The following is a 7,613-nucleotide window of genomic DNA, read 5'->3' as shown; positions in this document are numbered from 1 at the left end:
ACCTCTCCCTGCTCCTCCGCTGCGTAGTCTGGGCTGTCAAATCCTTCACTGGGACTGCAACTACAAATTTGGTGAACTGATAGTAGATGATGGTTAAGACATAGCTATGCCCTGTCCCGCTGGCCGGGCTCTAGCTTCAGATGATCAATGGCTTCCATTTCTTATGGACGTCGACTCACAATGAGATGCAGTTGTTTGAAATGTAAAGTGCTGCGGAATATGTCGGCGCTATAGAAATAAAATTTATAATTATTATTATTATAGTGGTGGTTTCTCATCAGCTTTCACAGTTTTCCTACCCACAGACGTGGGACATTCCAGCGCACATTTTTAAATGTGCCCTCTCATGCCAATCCAATTGAATCGCCTACGGCCTGTGGCTTCTGTGTTTTGCACTCCAAAGTTACGTGACAGATCATGATAAGCAGTGAGCACCATGTTTACATCTCTCCCTGTGATCAAAATTGAATATGAGTAACGGTGATGGGATAAACGGTACAGCGATGCAGCAACACTTTCTTCACAAAGAAAGGTTTTTGCTGTCTCCACACAGTAATTAATTGAGGGTCAGCATCGCCTCTGAGAATTGTGACAGAAGTTTTTCCCATGAATAGTAATTCCTAGATTTCTGCAATCACTAGACTTTATGTCAGTAATTGTATGCATCTCATTTCCTATTGCGGAGAGTCTGGACTTTCTTACTGAGACAGAAATATATATGAAGATTGAAAAATACCACCAAAAGTGTATACTGGTGGTCGTTTCAAATACATTTCCTTTTTTCGACTTTTTAGATTGTTGTCTAATCCATACTGAGAACACGGAGATTTTAAATGTTTAAACTATGCTATATATACCTGCTATCCAGTGATAATGTACCCTTTCTCAACTTTGTACAATCTGGTCAAATCCATACTGGACCTGAGAACGTCTGAGTCTGCCTCCTGATCTATAGACATATATTTTTAATGTGTAAACTATGCTATCCATACCTGTTATCCAGTGATACGGTAACCTTTGTCCAATCACGTGTAATCCATACTGGGCCTGAGACCGTCTGAGCCTGCCTCCTGATCTATAGACATAGGTTTTTAATGTGTAAACTATGCTACATATATACGTGTTATCCGGTGAAACTGTACCCTTTTTCAACTTTCTAGAATCTTGTTGAATCCATACTGGGCCTGAGAACGGCTGCCGAGCTGTTAAGCAAGCTACAGCACCTGTGGTTTGGACACGTAATTTTTTGCCTTTTTTCAGGAATGCCGGTTAGGCCTAATTCAGGAATTGCGGTTGACCTGCACTTACTGGGAAATCATCGTTTGCGGGGAATAATTGGAATCACAGATCCCCATCACTAACGGTGTTCAGTGGGTTATCTGCACCTGTAAGCGACAAAAGCTGGTCCTTTCAGTGTAGAACGCATGCAGCCCCGGACATGTAAGGCCATGATAGACCTGTTATTGCTCGATCTCGCGTGCCAGATCCTCGCGTATCCCTCTAGTAAGCTTGACGTGTGCCGTGGGGGCATGCCGGAGTCTTGTTCGTTAACGGAATAAAGCTGACAAATCGCTAGCACAACTACAAACGGGCATACCACACCACACACAGAATCGACAAAACTTTCAATGTGTGCATCTTTTCTTTAGGTGGCATGGTTGTGGTTTCCCGGGTGGAGTCCAATTAAGCCGCAGGCTCCACTCCTGGTGGTGCCCTTTTGGACATTCCTTTAAGGTTCAGCTCTGCAATCATACTGCCCCCGGAAAGCAAACACTTTGCCTTCATGGACGCTGTTTGGAGGTTCGTGGGAATAATGCCGCCCGATCGCCAGTTGGCATAATTTATTGGTGGGAAGTCCGAAGGTATATGATCGTGTTCGATTTCAGAATTTTTTTTTTTTGGTTTGTATTTTACATTTTTATTCCAGCCTTTCTTGACTTCATAAGGGCATGACAAGCCTATATCTGTGTCTCCTCCACCTCCTCCTTTTACTCCTCCACCTCTTTTCTAAATGTAGTTGCCCTTTTCCATATATTAATTTTTGTCTTCTGAGCATTTTTTCGGCTTTGGGACACCTTTTAAGATGTTTTGTAATTGTTTTCTAAGTGTTTGTATGTGTTTGTGCTTGCCTGCCATTGTTTTCAATGTGGTTCGACGAACATTCGACGAACTTGCCTCCTGTGCGACGAACCAAAACACTAGCGGGGTGGCTCAACACTACTCCTGATATATAGACGTACATTGTTAATGTTTAAACTATGCTATATATATACCTGCTATCTGATGATACTGTACACTTTGTCTACTTTTTATATTCTTGTCTAATCCATATATATGGAGATTGACAATTATCCTTTGACTGAATAGAGCTGTACGCTTCTGATACAGTGCCATATATCTGATGTTATTTTGTGCTAAATTTTGAAGTTTGGTGGAAGAGGCCGCGGATGTGGGCGTGGTTGGGCCAGCTGGTGCTGATTGTGGTGGTGCATCTGCTGGTAGTGGCAAAAGCACAATAGCAGCTAAGGCAAGAGGTGTTGAGCCTGCGTCATGGTCTGGCTCCGGAATGCCTGGAAGGCTACCTTTTCTAGGAGTAGGTTAACTGCTTTTAAAGCCGGAGCATGAGGAACTGGTTTTGGCTTACATTGCAGAAACAGACTCCAGCAAACATGCCCTCCTCTTCTGAAGTTTAAAAAAATGCAAGCACTGAGTCATCAAGTGCTGGCTCCTGGTCAGGAAGAACCCCTTTCCTTGTGTCCTGCACCCCCACCCAAAGTGAATGATGCAGCAGGCCACACTTCACATTAGTCCATGTAGCTCTTTCTATCATACCATGTCTGGGTTATCAAGTCAAATCGTGAATTCCCCAGTCCAAGATGAATCTGACATGGAGTGTGGGTGGCCAGCCAGGGCAGTGGGGTTAATCGGTACAGGGCCGGTGTCTCACAGGGATGTGTCACGGTGGTGGTGACCTGTTCCGTGGCCCTGGGCGTCCATGCAAAGTTGTGAATTACATTTATAGTTGAATGATACGTGATGCCACCTGTGGTTGCTGATTAGATTGACCAGTGCTGCAGTGTCGCTTCTCTGAGACAGATGTTGTGGTGCAGCTAAGATGTAGAAGCCCTGCACAGGTAGGGCCGTAGTCGCAGGGCAGATGAAAGAGTTGGTAGATGGTGTGCAGTGCAGGATGTAGCAGAGCCGTGTGCCAGGCGCAGGAGAAAGATGACAGACACAGTCGTGCAGTTCCTTTACCTGTACTTGGTAAGTGCCGTCCAGGACCCAGAGTACAGATGGAGGAGTTGGTCAGCCTGGAAGCCAATTTGGAATTCTCACTGTGCAGATAGGTAGTGTGGCCTCCGTTCTAGCGCTTATCTGAGGTACTCGCAGTGCTGAGTTCAATGAACTTCCCCCTTGTTGACTCTCTTTTGGAGCTTTCTCGTATGGCAGGCAGCCGTAGCCTTTTCCTTCTGGCTCCCACACGTCGCTGCTGGGACCTCCGAGCCTTAGTTGTGTACAGAGCATTTACAACTGCTACTTCCTCTGGTTTCGGCTGCAGGAACGTCAGTGTCCCTACAAACTCGGAGACCAGAATCCGGACCATGCACTCCAGCTAGGAGTGAGCCTTAACTCTGCTCATCCTCCAGCTCCCCTTCTCACGTCCACACAATTCCCCATCCCTTCACAGACTGCCCTAACTTACCTCCTCCCGACCACAGAGAGCAGCTCCTGAGCAGTCAGGTTCAGAGGTCTCCCTGCTGGCCTGGAGTGGGAAATGTGTTGTGTTGGTTTAACTGCTAGAGAGATCCTTCGTTGCTCCCAAGCATGACATCACACTCCCTAGGAGGAAGGTAATGCCACTGTGGCGACCGTACTCCTGGGGGCGCCACAAGTGCACTGATGCCCAGCCACTGCTAGATGATTCTGCTGGTACATTGACCCAGACCACTACATTCCCCTCGCACTCTACACAGCCAGAATCTGACCCTGATGAAACTCAGGTTACCCTTCCCATATACTGTACCACCTTACACGGTGACAAAGAGGAAGGTGCAGATGAAAGCGCAGGTTCGGCCCACCCGCCATCAGACACATTGCCGTACTATGAGGGGCCCTGTGCCAGTGCCATCACCAACGAGTGGGCCTCCCCTGCTTGCTCAGGATCACAGCACTTGCAAAGTTGAAATACTTACCTCTCCATGCTCCACTGCCATGACGTCTTCCGCGTTTCCTGACAGTGATATTCTGATCAGAGAGCGCAATGACATCACGTCTGTACGCCCAGACTAGTACAGGGATTCCCTAGCTAGGAGACTTATTTCAGACTTATTTAATTGTTTTCAATGTTGGGACAGCAATTTTTGGGGAGCACTATACTCTGGAGAATGATATATGGGGCCCACCATACACTGGAGCATTCCAAAGGTGGACATCAGACACTGGAGCAGCATTTACAGGGCCCATTATACACTAGAGCATTAGAAATGGGGCCCATTATATATGGAGCATTATTTGGGCCCATCAGACAGTGCAGCTTTATCCATGGGGACCAACATATACTGTAGCATTATGTGGAGCTCATCATATACTGTTTCAAACATTATATGGGACCATTGATTCTGTATGGAGAAATATATGGGCCTCATTACTCTGTATAGTGCACTATGTGGTGGCCATAATACTTTATGGAGTAATATACTGTCCGTTTTTGGAGCTATTGGAGAATTTAAAATGGATATCAGTCATGAGATGTAAAAAGTGAAGTATTTTTCATTGTACTATACTGCTATTTCTCTGCCGTATCGGAGCATCATGAGTTGTGCTATGTGTTAAAGGGGCGCTCTTTGGCCCAGGGCACATGAAAACCTGGAGCCAGCCCTTCCCCCCACAAATTTAGCCAAATAACCCCCATTTTTCAGTGCGTAACTAGTATTATGAAGTAAATTAAGGTTGAAATGCTTCAGTAATAAGAATTGATGTTTTAGGCATTCAAAAGGGCACTGTAGGTGTGTTTCCTGTCCTCCACTCCCTGCCGACTTTGCTTCCCCATTGACTTGCATTGGATTTCGTGTTTCAGTCGACCTTCGACTTTTCACGATAATCGGCCGATTTCGTTCGACCCGACTTTTGCGAAATTCGGGTTTCACGAAACCCGATTCGACCCGAAAAAAGGCAAAGTCGCTCATCTCTAACTGGCACTACTACTGCATTGTTGACTTGTGTCTAGGACTTGGGAAATTCACTTAACATTGTGCGAACCTTTGTTTTAGTCTCTTCCATTTGCCGAGGAACTTCTGGACTTCCATCTTTCTTGCGCAATTGAATTGGGCAAACTTTCAGGTGGTCTCTGGTTACAGTAACAGACATTTTTCCTCTGTCCTTGGTGACGAGGATCACCTTTCTGTTGACAAAATTAGATGGTAGGACTGTGTAGGGCTCATCCTCCCACTGATCATCTAGCTTATGTGCTCTTCTTTTCCTTTTTAACAATTGCTCTCCTGGTGACAAGGAAGTGGCAGGGGCATGTTGATGGTAGTCTTTCTCTTGTTTTTGCCGGGTTTGCAACAGATTTTCTTTTACACACTGCTGGACTTTGCGGTACTGTAGTTGCCTCTCAGTATTCTACTCTGTGTCTGGCTAGCTAGGTATGCTTTCTATTGTTAGAACACCCATTTCCAGGTCGATGGGGAGTTTACCTAGTCTTGCTCGCAAGACAAGTAAGCTGGGGCGAAGTTAGTCGATTTTGTAGGGATGTGGTTATACATCTCGACTAGGTCTGACAACTTCTCAGGCCATTGGTTGCGCTCTTCTAGCGGTAAGATCTTTAGAAAGTCGATCACCAGCTGATTCATTTTTTTGCATAGGCCGTTATCTTGCGGATGGTATGGTGTTGTCCGAATCTTCTCATAGCCATCCGGACCGCTGGATTATAACCGTTGCTTGGATTATCGCTGTGTGCGCTGGAGGCCCTGGCTTGTTTCTACATGTCCGCGGTGTTGGATGGTGACTCTTTGCACAATCCCTTGAAGTCATACAGTGAAGAGCTGGGGAGGAGCAGGCTTGTAAATGGATCACCAAGCTAGCCTGCTCTCCATCTGACTGCAGCTGGAGCTCTGCGCTATGGCCGTACTACTCACTAAAGGAGAAATCAGATGCTACTGTGACGCTCCACACTGTGTTGCAACCGGATACATGTGTAAATCAGAACTGAATGCCTGCTTTTCCAGTCTACTTGACCAACAGAATACCAAGTCACCTCACACATGGCTGCCTGGACTCTATTTCTAAGACAACAGAAAAGTGCAAAGCCGTCGAAGACAAGAGTGGGCCACTGTGCTCAAACTGGAGTGTTGACATGAGGATATGTGAAATTATAGAGGTCTTCGTGGTGTTCTCTCCCACCCCAAGAGTGAAACATCAGGCATGGGTAGCAAGTACCAACATGAAAGCACAAGGAACCTCATCACAAAAGTTCAAGAGTTGACTTTGTCCAAAGAACTGTCATGATACCAGTGCTGGGTGACCGGCACTTCTGGGGTTAATGTTCTGATCTCAATGCAGACTCTCACCTGCACACCTGGGACCTATTATGGTGGCCTCTCATTGGTTCTGGGGAGGCTTCTTATAGCCTCAGGAAGCTCCCATCCCCCGTCAGTTATACTTTCGCCCTTAGCATTGTGTGGTGACCCCTGAGTGTGTTAGTGCTGTGTTCTGGTTACTTGATTCTCTGTGTATGACTCGGTCTACTCTCTGGATATCGCTTTGGATTCTGCCTGGTACCTCCTATGTCTGTTTGGTTTTGATCTCTGCTTGGCCCTGATTATCCGTTCTGTCTCCTCCCTGGTACTGTACTGAGATCTTGTGTATGACCTTTGGCTTTGTCTGACCTCCCGTCTTTTTATCCCTCCTGTACCTCGCTGGTCTGTACTGTGCATAACCTCTGCTTTGCCTGACTCTTAGTTCCCTAGCTTCTCTGAAAGCAGGACGCTAAGCCCCGCCCCCTTGTAGTCACAAGACTGTTCACATGACCATAGGTCCTATGCCGGCTTGCTGAACTTCAGCATCCACAGGTCCCGTGCATCGGTACTTTCTAGCTGTACCTGACCCCGGTACCCCTATATTACGGGTGAGTCCCTGCTCAGCGGAGGCTGCACGCCGGCACTGACAGGATCCTGACACACAGGACACACGCTCAGTAAGCAAGTACAGTGCGGTGTTCTTGACAAGAACTGTGGTTTAGAGCATCTATCATCGCTGTGCCTATAGCAGGGGGATTGATATTGGTTCTTCTTATAATGCTTGCTCTCCAGATGTTCCACAGTGAAAATAAAAGATTACAGGATCAGAGGCAACAGATACTCTCCAGACTGCACTACAGCTTTCATAGCCATATAAGGTGAATAATTCTTGGAAGACCTCTGCTTCGAAAGCCGGATCTCTGTCTGTCAATGACCAGGTCAGCAGAAATATTCTTGAAAGGCCTTTGCAGTTGTTCTTGCCATCTGCCATTGGAAAATGTACTAGGAAGAAGATGATAGGCTTCAAGGGGGCTCTTTGGCTGTTGCGATCCTTTTTTCTGAGGTTACATGGGCCGCATTCTCTACACCACTTCT

General features: G+C 46.5%; 1 pseudogene; it reads left to right on the top strand.

The window, feature by feature from the left end:
* The first annotated feature begins 6,066 nt into the window (after nt 1–6,066).
* LOC141086653 (BMP and activin membrane-bound inhibitor homolog pseudogene) lies at nt 6,067–7,400 on the top strand (annotated as a pseudogene).
* The last annotated feature ends 213 nt before the right edge of the window (nt 7,401–7,613 follow it).

Source organism: Dendrobates tinctorius, unplaced genomic scaffold (assembly GCF_039654945.1).
Source record: "Dendrobates tinctorius isolate UK_male_01 unplaced genomic scaffold, ASM3965494v1 ptg000032l, whole genome shotgun sequence".
NCBI lineage: Eukaryota > Metazoa > Chordata > Amphibia > Anura > Dendrobatidae > Dendrobates > Dendrobates tinctorius.
The sequence above is the reverse complement of the archived record's forward strand: the minus strand, read 5'-3'. Positions and strand labels throughout refer to the sequence as shown.